Source organism: Eulemur rufifrons, chromosome 20, assembly GCF_041146395.1.
Source record: "Eulemur rufifrons isolate Redbay chromosome 20, OSU_ERuf_1, whole genome shotgun sequence".
NCBI classification, from domain to species: domain Eukaryota; kingdom Metazoa; phylum Chordata; class Mammalia; order Primates; family Lemuridae; genus Eulemur; species Eulemur rufifrons.
Window position 1 is genome coordinate 51,444,821 of NC_091002.1, and position 20,039 is coordinate 51,464,859.

General features: G+C 48.0%; 1 protein-coding gene across 3 annotated transcripts in view; it reads right to left on the reverse strand.

Moving 5' to 3' along the window:
- The window catches only part of DIDO1 (death inducer-obliterator 1), a 56,293-nt gene extending 36,305 nt beyond the window's left edge, over positions 1–19,988 (reverse strand). Inside the window, exon 1 of one of the 3 annotated variants that reach the window (XM_069496625.1) lies at positions 19,743–19,988. The gene's annotated coding sequence lies outside the window, so the exon portion shown is untranslated. Of the gene's footprint in view, positions 1–10,589; positions 10,645–12,178; positions 12,246–19,742 lie in introns of those variants that run through there. The other 2 variants (XM_069496627.1, XM_069496626.1) reach the window with 2 other exon arrangements.
- Between the last annotated feature and the right edge of the window lie 51 nt (positions 19,989–20,039).

The following is a 20,039-nucleotide window of genomic DNA, read 5'->3' on the forward strand; positions in this document are numbered from 1 at the left end:
GCAGCCACAGTCTCGCCAGTGTGGTACACCTAACCTCAAAACAGCTGCTTCAAGAGTGTAGAACAGTGAGCATTTACAAAAGCAAAGAAATCAAGACATTCTCAGAAATAAAACAATATTAAAAAAAATTCAGTTTATAGTAATCCAGGCCAGGCTCCGCGGCTCACACCTGTAACCCCAGCACTTTAGGAGGCCGAGGTGGAGGGATCGCCCGAGACCAGAAGTTCGAGACCAGCCGGAGCAACACAGTGAGACCCATCTCTAAAAAATAAAAATAAAAAATTTTGCCAGGTGTGGTGGCGTGCACCTGTAGTCCCACTACTTGGGAGGCTGAGGCAGGAGGATCACTTGACCCCAGAAGTTTGAGGCTGCAGTGAGCTGTGATCACACCACCAAACTCCAGCCTGGGTGACAGAGACCCTGTCTCTGTAAAAATAAATAAATAAATTTATACTGATCTGAAAAATAAACATGCTTCTAGACTTGACTTGAATTCTGAATCACAAAAGAAAAAATGGTCTACGGCCATACCACCCTGAACGCGCCTGATCTCGGAAGCGAAGCAGGGTCGGGCCCGGTTAGTACTTGGATGGGAGACCAAAGAAAAAATGTAGTTATTTTTGTTAAGCAGAATGATATAAAAGGACATATATTCAGAACAGATCAGATCATTTTGTATTTGCAAAATTTCTTTCTTTTCACATTTTCTTCAACACAGAAAACCTAATATAAAATTTCAGCCAGCGTGTGGAATAAAAATATATGTCTATCAAGGCAAAAGTAAAAAAAGGTGTTAAGTTCCTAACACAACTTGTAATCAGTGTGTCATTCTCCATGATACACAGCACATTACACGGGGAATGTGGTCCTGAAACTGCAAGCAAATCATATTGGTAACTGTTTCTCCCCGGAAAGGAAGAGAAGGGTAGGCATCCCTGAAACCGGGAAGTGAACAGCTGTTAACACTGAACGCGTGGATTTAAAATTGCTCTCCAGCAGTTCTTCAACTTTTTGGTCTCAAGCCACCTCAGTACTCTTAAAAGTTGAGGACGCCAAAAGAGCTTTGGTTTTATGTGGAATACATCTATTGATATTTCTAAAATTTTAAATATGTATTAAAAAATAAATCCATCACACTTAAAAAAAACAGAACTATAGTTTACAATCCATTATACTTTTTTAAATGAAAAAGTAATGTTATTTCCAAAACAAACAAACAGTGTTAAGGTCATTGTTTTATATTTTTGCAAATCTCTGGCTTAAGGGAAGACAGTGAGATTCTCCGATCTGCTGCTGCATTCAGTCTAGTCCCACATATTGTTTTGGCTGAAATACATGAAGAAAACCCTGCCTGACACAGAAGTATCATTTAGAAAATGGGAATATTTTAACAACCTTTTCACATAATTGTGGATGTTCTCAGACATTACACCGAATCTCAACAAGTAGTAAGTTTCATAAAAGTCCTATCAATGAACTTTTCACTTTTTTACATTAAAATTCACTGGTCTGTGTTGCACTTTGAATGCACCTTTTACCCATGTATATGCCGGTCATGTGGAAAACACCAGTTCACTGAGTTTCAGGCAGAGACCCCAAATGTCGACACATTTCATTAGACCACATAGAAGAAACACATTTGTGTATGTCAGCTCTGATCTCCTCAAAAGTCATTACTGGGAAGCCAACAAGCTCACGATGGTAGACACAAGTTTTCCAAAATTCTAATTTTCCCTCCAAAGCTAGAATCTTACTCTTAGCAGCAAATACTGTCAGTTGCTTTCCTTGAGACTCACATAATTCACTTTGGAGAAAATATCTGCCAAATACTGAGTCTGCAAACTGTCATCCGTCTGTTGTTCTGTCGAGGACGGACAGTGTGCCCTGAGGAGGTGGCTGGCCTGGCTCCCAACGCAGCCCACAGGGCCCTGCCTGGAGACGGCTACTCCACGCGGCTGCTCCATGTGCACCTGGCATTTCATCCCAGGCAAAGTTAAGACATGTGTATTTGGGGGTTGAGATAATAAAATTAATAATATTTGCTGCTTCATAAGGACACTCTCAGGGAAACTGGTGTGTTTTAAACATGCAGTGCATATGGTGAAGGGCACAAGGTGCCAGTGTTTCAATCTGCCTTTGCTCCAACGGTACAAGAGTTAAATTTGGGAGAAAAGGCTGATAATGTTTGACTATTATTGTGGGAATAGGTTTGACCCCTTGGCCCCAGAAAAGGTATCTGGACTACCCCCCAGGGGTCCAAGGAAGATACTTAGAGAGCTTTCATAACATGCCATTTCTACTAGTTTAAGAATACACCAGATATGTGCAAAGCAATAATACATACCCATGCTTCAGATAAGAGACTTCAAGCATTTCCTTCCACAAACATATTTTGTAATAACCTCTAAATTTTCCCTCTGGATCCCCTAACACATCAAAATGTTACACTGCCAGCGGTGAATTTCTTTAAAATGAAATTTTAAAAAAACCAGCCTGAGCAATATAGTAGGACCTCATTTCTGGGGAAAAAAAAAAAAAAAAAAAGCCAGGTGTGGTAGTGTGCACCTGAGGTGGGAGGATCCCTTGAGCCCAGTAGTTTGAGGTTGCAGTGAGCTATGATCGTGCTGTGCCCACTGCATTCCAGCCTGGGTGACAGAGCGAGACCCCCATCTCTTTTTTTCCCCTCCCCCGCCAAGACCCCCATCTCTTAAAAAAGAAAAAAAAATAGTGTTACTTAAAAGAAACTGAGCTATAAATTTAAAACACCTGACTTTACAACCATTGTAAATCTGAATGCTCAACTTTTACTATTCTAAAATCTGCTTAAATAACTGAAGCATGCCCAGTTAAAGATTTTTAGTTTCACAAACTTAAGAGACTAATTAATTGCTTAGTAATTAATCTCTAAGACATTTTAAAACATGATGTACAACCATACCAGGTTCCAATTTTCAGAACATGGCACCCAGGAAAACAGCTGACTTCTAATGAAAATGGTAACCTGAAAAAGGTACTGCGGCCGGCCAGTGGCTCACACCTGCAGTCCCAGCACTCTGGGAGGCCTAGGTGGGAGGATCGCTTGAGGTCAGAAGTTAGAGACCAGCCTGAGAAAGAGCAAAACCCCCTCTCTACTAAAAACAGAAAAAATTAGCCAGGCCTGGTGGCATGCGCCTATAGTCCCACCTACTCCAAAGGCTGAGGCAGGAGAATGCTTGAATCCAGGAGTTTGAGGTTGCTGTGAGCTGGGCTGTGACGCCTAGGACTAGCCTGGGCGATAGTGAGACTGTCTCAAAAAAAAAAAAAAAAAAAGGTAATGTGCAAACACATATTTTGCCCCATCTGGTAGCAAAATGTTGTGTTTCTTCAAACCTCACTTTTCCCTGAAACAATATTCAAAACTAACACTTTTAATTTGGAAACAATTCTAACCTGTCAGAAACCATATCTAATGCTACAATAAAATCTCATTATTTTGGACTTTGCTAACTCAGAATTTTTGTTAATTCTGACAGGCTAAGCCAGAGTTTTCATTTATTTACATTTTGTCTATTAGAGTCTCCCATCTTAGCAATTCTCGTTATGAGGATGAGGAGGGGCTAGATGCTGGCTACACGTCCTTTAAACTATCAAAAATCAAAGACAAACTGCCCAGTAAAAGTCTTTTACACCTAGGTTTTCATAAAGCAAATAGTCACCAACGTGACTATGCTGAGCAGTTTCAGACAACATCCCTGCCACCAGCTGTCCTGTCTGCATGACACGCCGCCCACAGTCTGCAGCTGCGAACACTACAACTTGCTCAGAAGCAGGGAGCTTGGGGCCCGCAGGGAAAGTAAGAAACCCAATTTTCATTTATTTTAATATCTATACAGAATCTGACTCACTTGCATAAATTACATTTAAATCTTTTAGATGACAGATTCAAAGTTTTGCTGCTTACTAAGTAACACTACCATTAAAATTATCCCGATGAAGCCGAGGGCCACAACACAGTAAGCTTCTGACATGGAAAATGCAGAGCCAAATCTAGAAACAACCCTGCTGTTTTAAATTTCTTAGCTGTTTCTGCTTGACAGCAATGTGGAGACAAAAACCAAAACTCGTTACTGAAAACCCTGCGGAAGACTGCTGCCTGGTGGAACCAGCGCCCGGCCACAGGCTCACACCCACCCCTCGGTTTCCCTCTATCCAGTTTCTGGTGCAAAACACAGGCTTGTGACATAGGGGACTACTGAGATGGGACATTTCAACTCTCCAAATGAATGCCAGGAACCAGAAACAGTCACATGAATTCATTACCAAGGTTAAGGAGAAGGGAAGGAAGTGAGGTTTCACTGTTCTCTATCCCATGTCTGAGCACAAAGCCTCCCACGGCCACCTCTGATGGGCTCCCCTTTTGTCTGTCATTGAATAGGAAAACACGGTTTCAAACACTGTCCAAAAGACTTAGCACTCTTATATTCCAGAGTTACCGTCACACTTATAAATAAAAGGTCACCACCAGGGTCTTAGTGATCACTGCAACGTACAGGTAGGTCCTTGTCCTCATTAAGAAACCTCCATATGCAGCACATTTGACTGCTGTTATGTACATAAGGGCCCTGAGTTGGGGTGGGGCGTTCCCAGAGGGCACCCACGTGCCGTTCCCAGGATAGCACTGCCCACAAAGGCCAGGTCACCCCTGCTGGGTACCTCCGGGACTGCTTCCCCTCCAGTACATCTGTGTTGGTTACGGTTTAAATCACTGTCCTTGCCAGCACCCAGGAGCTCATCCCAGTGTGTTCCCCTCGGTCCAAAACACCAGAGACCTGCATAAATCCCACAGCCCCCAGTACAGGTTACTCTCAGGTCTGTCCCCGTTCTCACTGCTGCAGTAGTTACTGGTAAGGATCCAGTGAGAGGCTGTGTATAACTGTTTCACCGCACTTTGAGGGCGAAGGATGCATTGAAACATCTTTGCCAGTGACAACAAATCAGACTTTTTGCACTTTTCCCCAACTGCCTGTGGTTGACCAACAAAAATAGTTCAAAGACATGGCCTATCTTCCTAAAAGTAATCCATTTCCCTAGGTGTTCGGAGTCAATTATTTTTAAACTCATTTCTCAACAATAATAGTGTTATTGAGAGCAGTGGTTCTCAAGGGGTGGTCCAGGGGCCCTTAGGGGAGGTCCCCAAGGTCAAAGCTGTTTGCACAACACTAAGATGGTACATGCCTTGTCCACCACCACACTTGAGTATATGATAGAGTTTTCCAGAAGCTAAATGACAATGATGTTACAGATTGAATACAGAAGCAGATGTGTGAATCCAGCTGTTGTCACTTAAGACAGATATGCAAAGACATAAAACAATGCCACCTGTCTCATTAAATTGTTTTGGTCTTGGCAAATGGTTCCCACAAAATGTCATTTATGTTACTATGTAATGGTTTACTACTTTAAATGAACGTTATTTTAAAATGAATAAAAAATTTAAATGATTCATTTTTAATGTCAAATATGGCGAGTATCAACAGATATAAACAAAAGCTTTTTGGGGTCGTCAGTAATTTTTAGGAGTGCAAAGAGCTCCTGAGTTTAAACAGTCTGAGAACCCAGAGCTTTCCCCTACGGTAGCCACGAGCCAAGAGAAATCCCGCTGCCCTTCCCATTCCGCCAGGACCTGAAAGACAGTGGCAAGAACTGCTTCCGCATTTGGTTTTTCCGGACAGCCCCTCTGCCTTTCTCATTCAGTTCATGTGATTACTGAGAAAGTGGCAATTGCCAAGTATGAAACTGACTGTCACCTAAGTTCAGGCGAAGAGAATGAGGTGACACACACACGCGCGAAGGAAAAAAGGCCGGGTGTGGTAGTGTGTACCTGTAGTCCCAGCTACTCAGGAAGATCGCTTGAGCCCAGGAGTTCAAGGCTGCAGTGAGCTATGATCTTGAGACTGCACTCCAGCCCAGACACTAGAGACTCTATCTCAAAAAAAAAAAAAAAATCCTTCCCTTACAGCATTTGCTTCTCCAGGTGAAGCTGCACCTTTTAAAGGTACTAGGATCTCAAGCCACAGCCTATGGCGCAAAATTAATGCTTAAGGACCTTGGAAACTCAAGTCAAGAATTAACTTTGTATTTCAGCTGAGCACTCCTTTCTTCCCCTGGGATTAGCAAAAGCCAATGTCTAGTTTTGTTTGTTTTGGGAGACAGTGGCTCAAGTTCAAGACAAAGGAGTTCTAGCATAAATAACAGGATTTTCTGCATCAATTTTTACAGATCCACACACAGCTGAGAGTTAGGCGTGTGTAACAAGCAACTTCCAAGTACTCCTATCATTACTGCATGCACGGGGAGAAAAGAAAGCCTATTTTACTACTAAAAGCATGCTGTAAAAAGGAAAACGCTGTCTTTAAGTTATAATCCAACAAATCCAAAGGGTACACAGCCAGTGTCCATCTGGCCTGTGTGTCCCTAGGGGGCTCAGGGGCATCTCACGGGCCACTCCTCTAAGTGCAGGTTCATCCTGTTCCTGGTCCTGAGGGCTGCAGCCAGCAGTGGCCACCCCCAGCACCACCACAGGACCCCTCCCCCTCTGCCTAGACATTTACAAACCGCCTAGACATTTACAAACCGGGGCAAGTCCTCCTCAGTTAGGCAGACTGGGGGGTGGGGGGCTTAAGGGGGAAGGTGGGCAAGAACAGAGGCTTCAATCCCAGCTTCAATGTGCACTCCTCCCCAGGCTGCACTTCCCTACCTGTGAAGTGGGGACAATACTAATCTGTTTCCTGAAAGGTTTTCTGAAACTACACGGTGTCAAGAGCCAAATGAGCACAGCACTGTGCTGGCAAGCATGCAATAAAAGGCAGATGTCAGCTATTAAAATGACAAGGCCTTCCTCTGCAAGGGCTTGGGGACACAGGCCCTCTTAGATGAATCTACTTTGACAAATATTGACCAAGAGCCCCCTAAGTGCTGGGCACAGGGAAGAGAGGTGACCCCTGTTCTCATGGAGAGGCAGGGAGTGCTTCACTATGACCTAGCAGAGGTAACTGTTAAGTACACACGACTTTCTGAGAGTTTTCTGGGTTTGTTTTACAAAGGTAACAAATTCAACATAAGCTAACATCCGTCATCAAGAGACTAGTTTGTGAAAAATCAAGAAACATCTAGGCCGGGCACACTGGCTCACGCCTGTAATCCCAGCACTCTGGGAGGCCGAGGCAGGAGGATCGCTTGAGGCCAGGAGTTCGAGACCAGCCTGAGCAAGAGTGAGACCCCGTCTCTACTAAAAATAGAAAGAAATTATCTGGATAGCTAAAAATATATATAGAAAAAATTAGCCGGACATAGTGGCATATGCCTGTAGTCCCAGCGACTCCGGAGGCTGAGGCAGGAGGATCGCTTGAGCCCAGGAGTTTGAGGTTGCTGTGAGTGAGGCTGACGCCATGGCACTCTAGCCAGGGCAAAAAGAGCGAGACTCTGTCTCCAAAAAAAAGAAAAAGAAAAAGAAACATTTATATACTGGAATTCTTTAATGCCCAAATTAATGGATGATGAATCCCTTGGTTCACCATGGCAAGAGTTCCACAGCACCTGAGCAAACAGAGCAGGTGACAAGCCAGCCAGGCAGGGGCCACGTTCTCTAAGGCACCCGCCACACTCACAATCAGTTCACCAACACGTGACAACTGTAATGGCGCCCTTGCTGGTGCTTTACTTTCTATCTATACAGGCTGTTTAAATGTTCTACATATGTATTATCTTTGTATGCAAACACACTAAAGCTATCTTTATTTGGGGGGAAAAACTGATTTAATCTTTCTCTAAAAGTCTATTAAATACCACTTAAATGTTTCTATCAGCATATGAAAAACAAAACCAAGTGTCTAAGTTTGACAACCAGAGAGAGAAGTACCCGCTTCACGAATTATATATACGAATTACCACCTATTAAGTTTTATAGTCACAGATAGGGAATCCTTATAAAATATGTAGAATTACCTATTCAACTTACTTTCAAAATTACCACTGAAAAAAATTAAAAGGAGGCCTTGGCAACACAGAGCATCTCACACTTGGAGGCGGTGAGCCCAATTCTGACTCTCTTCTTTGCCCTCCTCTTTCCAATTAACATTTCCACTAACTATTAATCATATAACCTCCAGAATGGAATGAACATATATCATTTGATCCTAGCCACAAAGAGGCTAATATTGGACGTTCACTGTCAGGGACTCTACCATTTAAATAAGAAAGCAAACTGGAGACTCTGCTTAGGAAAACTTCCCTAATGGACTTCGGAGCCCTCCAGACACGTGAGGAATAAGGCCGATCAGACATGTGCCACAGTGCAGTACTCAAGGACAACAGTAAGCTGCCTTGTTGAACATGTTCAATCTTTCCTTTTCAAGAGGCAAATGGGGCCAGGTGTGGTGGCTCACTCCTGTAATCCTAGCACTCTGGGAGGCCAAGGTGGGCAGATCGTTTGAGCTCAGGAGTTCAAGACCAGCCTGAGCAAGAGCGAGACCCCCGTCTCTACTAAAAAAATAGAAAAAAATTAGCTGGACAACTAAAAATATATATAGAAAAAATTAGCCGGCCATGGTGGCACATGCTTTTAGCCCCAGCTACTCGGCAGGCTGAGGCAGGAGGATCGCTTGAGCCCAGGAGTTTGAGGTTGCTGTGAGCGAGGCTGACGCCACAGCACTCTAGTATGGGCAACAGAGCGAGACTCTGTCTCAAAATAAATAAATAAAGAGTCAAACGGAAGTCACTTGGAATCATGGGACAGGTGCGTAAAAAAGGTAAAATGTGTATTGTTAGCATAAGTATAAAACTATCAGGACCTGGCACAGCTCACAAATAAATACCACAGAAAAACCACTTCCTTGGGCTGCCCAGAACTGACTCGAGGGGAACTGGGACCCTGAGGCTGTGGAAGGACTTACAGTATCAACAGGACCTGCAAACTTCACCAGAGAGAATGGCAGTCAAAGTACCCATTCCAACCTCTCTCTCCTCACCTGAAGACAACCCGTCTACCCTTCAAGGCCGAACTGAACCACCTGGCAATGACACTTACCCTCACCCAGCCATTGTGATGCCCTCACACATGGGCAGTTTAACTGTCTGCCAGGGAAGAAAGCTGTAACCATGGCACTAGTCAGGGGCAGCCAACTGCACAACTTCATATTTTACTTGTGCCCTTTCTTATCACAACACAACTCACTATGCCTGAAATTGCCTGAATTCAATCAATTACTAAAAAGAGAAGGCTTTTGGTGAAAACCCAGAAAAAATTAAAGATATACATTATTCTAAAACAAGACAGGGAGCGACTTACACATGAAACTCTTTGTTAAAAACAAGTCTGCATGAACAGACTCCTCCCCACGCACACAGCAAGCAGGAAAGCGATAATGCTTGGACAACACATTAGGCAGCAAGTTTCACAACAAGGCTGGGTCTGGGTCTTCCCAGGGGACCCTTCTGAGACGTCTACAGTGTTTACAATGGTAAAACAGTGGACTAGCTACAAAGACAAATGTATAAATACACACCGACCCAAAGTGTCACTGAAGAGCTCTAGACTCCAGGGTACACAGCCAATGGCAAAACTCAATTTAAAGGAAGGAGCTGGAATAATCAAGGTCCCCACTAACAACCTCTCCAGCAGGACTGGGACAGGGAGGAGCCTTGCCTTCTCGGTCACTGCTGTATCCCTCCTTTTAACACAGAATGCAATAAATATTCCCGGAATAAACCAAGGTACGTATTTACTTCCTTAAAATGCATGCGGTAAAGCACTTTTCTTGGAAGCTTATGTCGGCCAGGGCATATGTGGCCCTAGGGAAACCACGGAACGTGGGCACCACGAGGCTACGTGAACACACAGACGACACCTTCACACTTGCCTCTTCCTCCAGGCTCAAACCTCATTCCACAGGCATGCAGGTGACTCGGATGTCACCATATGCGGCCCACGCACAGTTAAGAGTAACTTCAGTAACTCGTAACCCTTGTTACTACCCAAGGCCCCAACTCTCAGCTCGTGCGTCGAGGCGCCTCGAACTGAGCCGGAGCCGCGGACGCCGCGCGGGGCAGGGCCCCCAGCCCAGGTGGCCCCTTTCTGCTTCCAGGGCTACTGAAGGATGAAATACGTCACAAACATGGCCAGTGTTCGTCAAACTAACGCAGGACTCGTTAAAAAACTAAAACCCAGCGCGGTGAGGCTAGCACACACTGCCCTCTGGGGAGGCGACGCGGGCCTTCCGCGGGCTCCCCGGCCCCCGCACGCCCGGGCGCGCCCCTCCCCGAGACCCGCCGGGGATGGCTGGAAGGCCGGGCGGGCCGAACCCGGGCCGCAGTCCGACCCCGCCGGCCGGCTCGGCGCAGCTCCCGGCTCCGGCCCCGCCGCCCGCCCGCCCGCGCCGCGTCCCCGCCCCGCGCCCCCGCCCGCCGCCGCCATCTTCTCGGCGGGAGCGGCCCGCGCGGGCTCCGCAGCTCTCGGCGGCCGGGCCCCGGCGCCGGCCCCACCCACCCACCCGCTCGCCCGTGCGACCCGCGCAGCGACCGCCCCTCCGCCGGGAGCCCGGGACGCCACTTACCGCCGGCCGCAGGCCTCTAGGGTCTCGCAGCCATTTCCTTCAAACGCTGCGGAGCGGGCTGGCGGCCACCGAGACGCCGCGGGGCTAGAGCGGCGCCCCCGCGCGGCGGGCTGAGGGACGAGGCGGCCACCGAGACGCTGCGGGGCTAGAGCGGCACCCCCGCGCGGAAGCCCAGCCCCGCCCTGCGCGCATGCGCCCACCGCCCTTATTGGCGCTCCGGGCCTGCGCCGTTCACTTGCACAGGCCCGCTTCCTGCCTGGTTTCCCGACCCAAAGGGTGAAAGCTGGGGCGGGGCCCCTCGGCCGCATCCCTGGGAACGGCTCGACAGGGCAAGCGGAGCGTGGGTGTGGCCCCTCCAGGGGCTGCACTTTGGCCAGGCCTTCATTGCTGCCCGGCTCGGTGGGGCCGGGGAACTCCTCGGAAGACGATGAAGGTTTTTCTCTTCTCCAGACTGCACGTCTCAAACTCCGGGCCTCCCACGGGAGGCGAGGCGGCCCCAAATCTCTGCCTCTCCGCACTCACAACTACTGACCCGGAGCAAAGAATGCACCGGCGAATCTGCCCACAGGACCTGGAGGGACCGATTAGAAATTTGCTCTCAGGAGGGGAAAGTGGGGTCCGGCGGGTGTTTAGCCTTCCACTTGGGTTTTCTTCAGCTCACTCTATACTAAGTAGGGTGACACCCCATCACCCGTCTGTCCCTAGATACCTAGGGAAACATCGGGGTGGGGGTGAGCAGCTGCTGCCTTGAGGCACCCTGGTCACTGGCCATGGCGTGCCTGCCCGCCCCCCCCCACCGCGGTGAACAGCCATACACTCCCTGGAAGCTGGGACCCTCTAGCCTCTGTGTCAGCCCACGGCAAAGAACAAAAAGGGGTCCAGAGTGCAGTAAAGTCTCTGCGATGCTTCCACACGTGAACCAGGCAGGGGCTATGAGGCAGGTGTTCCTTTTACTAAACATCTGTAAAGATTACAAGTCCTGCCAGTTTCTGAGATCGTCAGTTTTCTTTAAAGGAAAACACACTTTGCTGCTGCTGGTGTGATTCTACCTTAATGGAATCTGGCAAGGATGGGTTCCACTCTTCCCTCGACTGTCTGCAGGTTGAGAAGAGAGGCGTTTGCCCTCAGATATTATGTAGTGAAACCAGACAGATGGGGTCGGGACCAGCTTGCACAGTGTGATCTCAGGCAAGCAGTCTAAGACGGTGGGGCTCACGTGCGGGATGAAGACCACAGGAGGCCTCCCTGCAAGGGGCTCTCTAAGTGGAATTGGTATGGGGGAACCTCTGCCCAACTCTTTGGCTGAGAATCTTTAAATGAAGTAAAAACAGCGATTGCTTTCTGTCAGAAGGTAAGCTTTTAGTAACAGACTATAGAAATGATCCCTGAAAGTAGTCTTAGAAGGTAAGCTTTTAAAAGATTTTAACTCTCAGGTGCAGTTTCAGGCTGGGCATTCAGAAAGAAGAAAAGGCACTGAGGGAACGGAAAGGGGAGGTGGACCAGGAAGCACAGGAAGACTCAGAGACTAGAAAACCAGGTGGACTGAGGGAAAGGCTAACGAGAAACGTGGGGAAACCAAGGAACCCCACCTGTCCTCACTGTAGTGCTCTGCTCTATGATGTGCAAGACGCAGGCTGTTCTAATCTCGCTGAGCCAGGGCCGCCACTGAGCAGGACGCTTCTCCCGCCACCCGCACAAACTGGCTCTGCTTTGGAGACCTGGCCTGACTGCCCACTCCGGGCCCTCTGCCTAAGGCGACTGTTGATGTCAGTGCTCCGTCCCACTTTAACTGCTGTCACTCCAGCGAGTTGCTCCCCCTGTTAAAAGGGAATTTGGAAGATTTACAGTTTGGATATTTTTTTAATTGAACTCTACTAATTAAATACTTTCTTCTAAACTTTACTTCCTCCTAAACTTATTTTGCAAGTAAAACCCAGAGAAGGAAACAATTAGTCTCCAATTGTCTCAAGAAATTCTTCCCTAAATATCCCCAATCCATAAACAAAAACCCACCAAGTGGCGCCGATTTACAACAGGATGTTGTTGGAAAGGCAGGAATGCGCCAAGAGCACTCCGGCAGGAAGCTTAATTGGTGGTCCCGGGGGGAAAACACCACGGGGTGTAAACAGTACATATGTATAATAGGTAGACACCGGTTTCTGCCACCCCCACCCACGGAGAAAATTTAGGGGAAGTTTATACAAGCGCGATCCCGGAAACTCAGCAATTCTTTCAAAACACTGCTTCCCGCGCTTTACCCCCTTCGTTAGAACTCAGGGTCCCGAGCAGAATACCGTGATCCCAAAATGAAAGAAAGTACTATGACGAAAACACTTCAGCTGGCAGCCTACTTTATTTCGGTTTAACTACAACCCCGTCAAAGGGAAGATTCTGTACATTCTCTTAGAACAATGTGACCCGGGCGGCCCCCGCGTGGCACCTTAGTTGTTCGCGCTTGGAATTCAAAGGGATGCGGCGCGGGGACTGCCCCCGCCGCGACCCTCCGAGCGGGGTTCGGGGTATGGACACAGTAAAGGAGCACAAAGGGGATGTGGGGGCACTGCGGGAGGAGGGACAGAAGGGGAGGGGAGGTCACAGGGGGAGGACGAACACCGGGCGGAACTCGGCCTCAGCCTTGGACCCGCTGGGCTCCTCCTCCCAGGCCTCGCGCGCAGGGAAGCGCCCCCAAAAGATTCTTCCAGAACTTAGGCGCAGACTGGGTGACGGCCGCAGGGCTCCACCTCTTGGCTACTCAGACGTGCCCGCTCTGAGCGTGGGCGGAGACGGAGGGAGGACGGTGGAGGGGAGAGGGAAGGGGTGGGAGGTGGAGGGGAGAGGAGAGGAGGAGGGGGAAGGGGTGGGGCGGAGGAGGTACGGCGCAGCTGCGCACTGGGAGGAGGAGGGAGACACCCTCTCTCCCGGTCCCACGCTTTCCCGGGTGCCCCCACACAGGGTCGGACCCTCGGCCACAGCGGGGGCTCCCTTTTCTGCTTCTCACCCTTCCCAGGTGCCTGGCACTCCAGGAGCACAGCCCTGAACTACTTGTGGAATGAAAAGGTAATTATTAATATAAAATACACGCTCCATTCCCCAGGAAAAAAATAAATCTAGCATTTTATTGCTCACAAAAGCTTCAACCACTGTGTATCTTTCCAGAAAGTGATGAATTTGCATTATATACGGCCAGCTAACTTTAGATAAATCTTCCTTGCATAGTACAATCAACTTACCAATGCTAAAAGATTTCAAGATCAAATTGGCTACTAACTCCCCGCAAAGCAAGAGAGTGAAGCACTAGTCTAGGGTGCCAATCGTAACCAGACCTAGGTCCCCAGCGGGGCCAACGCTCCGTCTGTGCATCGCTGCCAGGATAGGCGACTCCACAGAAATCACCCACTGAATGCGCTTGGTAGAATGCTGTTCAGGGACAGCCCATGGCAGAACCCAGGGGGCAGTGGGAAAGTTACAGGGAACTGGCAGGACAGAAAAAGGCCAGAAAACAAAACAAAAAACTCAAGGAAAATCTTGGGATTGGAAGTTAAACTTCCTTCGTGTTCCAACCCCAAAGACCTATAGAAAGCTGCAGCTGTAGAATGCGATGGAGGGTTCAAAGCAGCAAATGAGAACCACACCAATGTTCTGTCCTTTAGACAAAGGGATAAAAAGAATAGGAAAAGGGGAGGGAAATACGATGGGGAAAGGGAGTCACCTCCATGAATGCTGTTCCAAACAATTCACACATGTTGAATTTTTGTAGCTGGCATTAGGGATAGTGTCTTATCATTTGAACAACATTAGTAGAAAGCTATGCTACAACTAACTTTTCTTTTAATTATTAAAGTAACAAGGGAGGGATCTTTGGTCACTTTAGCCTCTGTAAGTTACTCCAGACAAAGCAACTATGAACTTAAAACAACACAAACAAGGCAAAAAGAACTGCAAGAGACAGGGAATTGAACCTAATGTACACGTGCTATTCTCAGTTCTACCACTTTCCAGAGATCTTTGGACAGAAAGAATGAGCTAATGTAGTTTTATATCTCTTGCCGTAATAAAACCCTAGTTTTGTTACCTAAACAAGAGTGAACACAATACAGAGCCATGCTTATTAGTCCTACCTCTGAGATGTCTACGTTTACCCTTTGATTTCAGTGAAAAGTAAATAAAACCCACTTCAGAAGAAATATTTTAATATGTACAAGGCATTAAAACTGTATTTCTTATCTGATTGGTTTTATCTCTTAACCATCTTTAAAGAACACATCAAAAAAGAAAGCCAAAAAAACAATGCCTTTCACAGATTTTGACAGAAAAGCAGTTTAAGGTGAAGCAGTGGTGCCCAAATAGGCCATTCACCTTGACAGGCTAATCACACCACAAAATACATAGCAGAGAAAAACGGGAAAAGTATACTTGCAGACGACTGAATTCCTAGGCCTGCCGGTGGGCATAAGGAGGAAGACGGTGGGCATAAGGAGGAAGACGAGGATGTCCCTGAGTTCAGAGTGTGACCAGATCAGACGGAGTTCCAGAGCAAAGGGGCAGGGCACCACCGAGTGCCCTCTGGGGTGTGGGGCTAAACTGTACAGGCTACAATTTAAGATTTTTCTTCTTAAATGAAAATACTTAAAAAGTGAAAGATTTTTTGAAGTCAAGTCTAAACAGTGACTTTTCAGAATTAGAACTTGTCCAGAATAATCAATTCCTGTCCCTACCTAGTTCACAAAAACACAGTGGTGAAACTGAGGAGCAGACTGGAGTAGATAGCAGTTTCCAAAAGATACCCCAAAGGGAAGTTCCGTAAATTACCGTTCCCATACCAGAATCTTTTTTCAGTTCCAAACTGAACTGCTTCTAAAATTCAGAAATTGACATGTTCAAAGGAGAGTAAGAGCTGCACAAATCTGCCTATAGAAGGTGGGGGGCCAAGAATGTTGTCTTTTATAGTTCTGCAAAGAAATGAAAAATCAGACATACAAGTGTCCCCTGCCGACAGAAAAGCATGTAAAGAGTAGATGTAAGAGGGTTTTACGTGGAAGACAAAAAGCAAAAGGCCTCATCTTCATCCAGCAAGTCTATCTTCCAGACGTTTGACCACAACAGCTGCCATCCTTAAAACATACAGACCTAGCTGTCCACATATGTATGTTTGTGCATATAAATTTACACATTTTTGTTAAATAAAAAAGGTCAAATCCCAAGCTAATAAGTGTCTATCAAATCCGACCAGCCAGGTCCTAAGGGCATAACTAAAGTCAATATGAACTAGTACATAAACAGTGTGTTGACCCGGTCCACTGCTCTTCAAAATAGTCTCTGTCTGGACCCTCCTACTGGTGGTCTGCGACAGCAGGACTGTATTACACCCCCCCAACATTTGTTTCAGTTTACAGTATGCTAGAGACAGTTTATGTCTTAACCTCAGCAGGAGTTAAAGGTTTTTAAAAAAGAAAAAAAAAAAAAAATCAAGAAAAATAGGCCAGGCGCGGTGGCACATGCCTGTAGTCCCAGCTACTCGGGAGGCCGAGGCAGGAGGATCGCTTGAGCCCAGCAGTTTGAGGTTGCTGTGAGCTAGGCCGACGCCACGGCACTCTAGCCCGGGCAACAGAGTGAGACAGTCTCAAAAAAAAAAAAAAAAAATTAATTAAAAAAATAAATAAATAGAAAAATACTACTACTCTTGTTCTTACCCAACCAAACTTAAGATATCCAGTGCTTTCTGATTTGCTAGTATAATCCAGAAAGGGAAATAAAATCAGGCGAACAGAGGCAGGGGAAGGGCAACCATATTAAACAATCCCTGGTAACAATGTTTCCTAGTGTCTGGGTTGGCATAGAGACTTGATATCAAAATATATGTGGCACAACTAAATAAAATTCTTCCGTACTCTAACGTCTTCTCTAAGAAATTTTTAAAAAACATCATGAAAGCTAGTCTATGAAAATTGAAGTCTAAGTATTTCCTGTCTACTTGTGCTAATGATTCTGAGCAGCAACAACTGATGGGTTTATAAATAATCCCGAAAAATTAGGTTTTACCAAATCTCTTTGAAAGCCAGGAGGCTCCAGTTTGGGTGGGTGTGTGTGGGCGTATGATTTTATGCTTTTGGGTTTTGAGAAAACAAAAACATCCACCAAAATAATGTGGTTTTGTGGAACATGGCTGATGTCCTGGTTTTTGGAAATTCTAGGATTTGAGTAAAAGCAGCATTCTATTTTATTCTCAAAATACTTTTCCCTTTTTAAAAACTCATTAATGTTTTAAGACTAATATACCTTTAGCACCACTCTTTTAAAGAACTGTTACCCTCTTTCAAAATGAAACAACTTCTCAAGTTCAAAGCCATTGCCACCCCTGCAGACCAGCAGAAGCTCTGACAACCTGGCTGCTGACCCTGGCCAACTGTGATGTCAGGCCAGTGGCTTCCCTCTTCCACGGGCCCACCTCTATCCAGTCAGGAAGCTCAACCAGTTAATGAGCCCACCAGCTGCAACACTGGTCAACTTGGTCCCTGCCCTGCAGCCTTGGTGCCACTGCATGCTGGGGTCTTCAGGGCTCTAGCTGGGCTGCACCCCTCCACTTCTCTCCTTACACTCCCCATGGAGACTTCATGCCCACGTGGCAGTGGTTACCTTTATCTCTGCCTGGATCTGGGTCCATCCATTTACCTGCTCCCCTGGCCTCTCCAGTTGGATGCACTGGATGCACCTCAAAATCTAAAGCGTTTGGAAATGAGCTCATGACTTCTGACTCTCCCCCTCAATTCAGACTCTTCTCTGGTGTTCCCTATTCAGACAATGGGCTCATCCCATAAGCCCAAAGGCCCGAGCCAGAAGCCTAGACATGACCCTTGACCCTCTGGGCTCCTCCTCAGCCCCCTCACCTGTTGCCACAGTGTTTGGGGGGATCCAGCCCACTGCTCATTTCTCTGCACATCTGCTGTGTGGCCCTAATCGCTTCTGAAAGCCTTAGTCACACTAGTTGTCTCACCTCGCCCCTCTCACGGCAAACAAACGTCTTCCATTCCCACTATGTCACTCAGCTTCTTGCTGTGTCACCAGTGACTATCGAATGGTGTCGAACTTAATCCACCATGCCCTTTCTCTGAATAGACTGTGTTAATCAACTCTTCGGTCCAGCCCTCATCCTTCCTTGAGCTTTAGGTGCACCGCACAGGCATCTCCAGATCGGCAGGGCACACAATGAAGCCACCTTTCCTCCCCTTCTTTCACCCTCGTCACCATCATTCTCAGTAGTGCTGCCACCCAATCAGCCAGGGCGCATATCTGAGCTCCTGGACTTCTCCAGTTAGCGCCTACAGACCGCCAGTCACCAAGGACTGCTCTCTCCCTCGAAGTGAAGAACTCCCCTTTTCTGTTTTTGCTACTACTGCTTTTAGTTTAAGGTCTTCATTGTTATTCACTCATCCCTTCATCTACTCAACAAATATTTATCAAACTCCCACTATGAACTAGATGCTTCAGCCATAATCAGATCCGTCCCAGCTCTCAGGAAGCTCACACTTCTCTGGTGAATCTTGCCATCCTCTCAGGCATCAGCGACTTGGGACAGTGTGCTGAGAGCTACAAAGGGATAGTTCAGGATGCAACGTGAGCATACAGGAGAGGTACTCAATCCAACTTTGTAGGGAAGATTCCCCAGGAAAGCCACATCTCTGTTGAGTAGGTGAGTAGGAGTTAGCGCAGGGAAGTGTTTTACACACAGGGCCCAGCTTGTGAGAGCCAAAAGATAAGACAGCTTGGTGACATGGTGGGGTGGCTGGAGCAGAGGTCAGAATAAGGATTGGTGACACTTTGCTAGGCTAACTTTATGTAGGCAATTGGGGAGTCCCCAAAGCGTGCTAAGAGGAGGACAGAGGCAACGAGAGGTGGCTTTGGGAGCGATCACCCTGACTGCTGTGTAGGTTTCAGAGAGGAGTTGGCAGGACTTCTGGGAGGAACATGAGTTAGGAAAACATCCTGGCAATCCAAAAGCAAAGATGACCTCAGTGTTATGGTGGAAGAAGGTGGGAAACAACAGGATGGAGTCAGCTTCTAGACAGGATTAAGGAGATGGAGTTAAGTAGGACTTGGTAACTGGCTGGCTGCTGGGAGGAGGGGCATTGGCCTATGACCCACAGGAAGGCCCCGCCGAGCAATGTTCCATTTCCTTAGGGCCCTGGCACTCAGGCCTTTTGCTCCTGCTTCCCCTTGCACGCTTTTTCGTTGACACCTAAAAACTGTTTCCCGTAGGGCTTAGTAGTTGCAAACGAAGTCATTACTGACATGTACTGCACACATCTGCAGGTTAAGCAGATGTGTGTCAAAACTTTGCACCTGCAGATTTAGCTCTTCCAATTAAGGGAAAAAGTCCACATCCAGTCCTCATTTGCAACCTATTTGCCGAATTGGACTTATTTTCTGTGAGGAAAAGCCCGGCATTATTCAATTCACTTTTAAACAACCACACGAAACCATCTCAGCCCCGACTTCAACTTCAGAAAGCCGTTCGGTGAGTTTCTCACCGGTGAAATCAGGGCCTGCCCCCTCAAGGATTCTAGCACTTCTTCCCGAAGCGCTATCAACTCTTTCAACGTTGCTCACCAGCAACGGAAAAACGAGACCCTGCAATCGTCTCGAAATAGCTGCAAGAGATGGGTGTTTGCATTCGTCCTAAGCAATATAAGCAAATAAACAAGAAAACGTCCATTTAGGGCCCGAGCCGGCGCTCCTGGAGCCACTCCAGGTCCCCTGCGTGCCCCGGCCCCGTCCCGAGCCCGCCGGCCGCCGGTGCGCGCCCCACAGCCGGTGGCCACCTCTGTCCCATCCTCGCGCCCCCGGGCCGTGCAGACCCCCGGCGCGGCCCCGGGAGGCGCCCTGAGGGCAGGCCCTTCTGATTTCTCATCCGGCCTCCAGCGAAGACGCGCTCCGTAACACTCGAGGAGCAAGCCCACGGGACTCACTTCCACGAACAGAAAGGTGAACTCCCGCCCGGCCCGGCCCCTCCCTGGGCCTTGGGACGCGAGCCTCGGCAGGCCGCCAGCAGGAAGGGGACTCCCGTCTCGCCTCAGGGGCGGCGACGGGCACCCGGCGCCTTTCCCTCGCCCCACCCCATCCACTGTGGCCTCACACAAACGAGAAAGGAGCTGGGACCTTCGCCTCGACTCAGTCCAGACGTCGCGATCCCAGCGCAAGGTTTCCGCACTCCGACGCCTCCGCGGCAGCCATTTTGCGCAGAGGCGGGCGACGCCTTTTGACTCTCGCGCCAACCCGTAGAACGAGGGCGCCGCGAGGGGAGCTCTGCGCAAGGACGGAAGCTGAAGCCTACACTTCCGGGCGGCCGCCCGCCCCGCCCCCCTCCCGGGAGGGCTTCATTGGTTGCCGGCTTGAGATCTCGCGAGAGGTGTTGAGGGGGCGGCCGTCGGTGTGTCTGCCCTCCTGCTCCCCGCC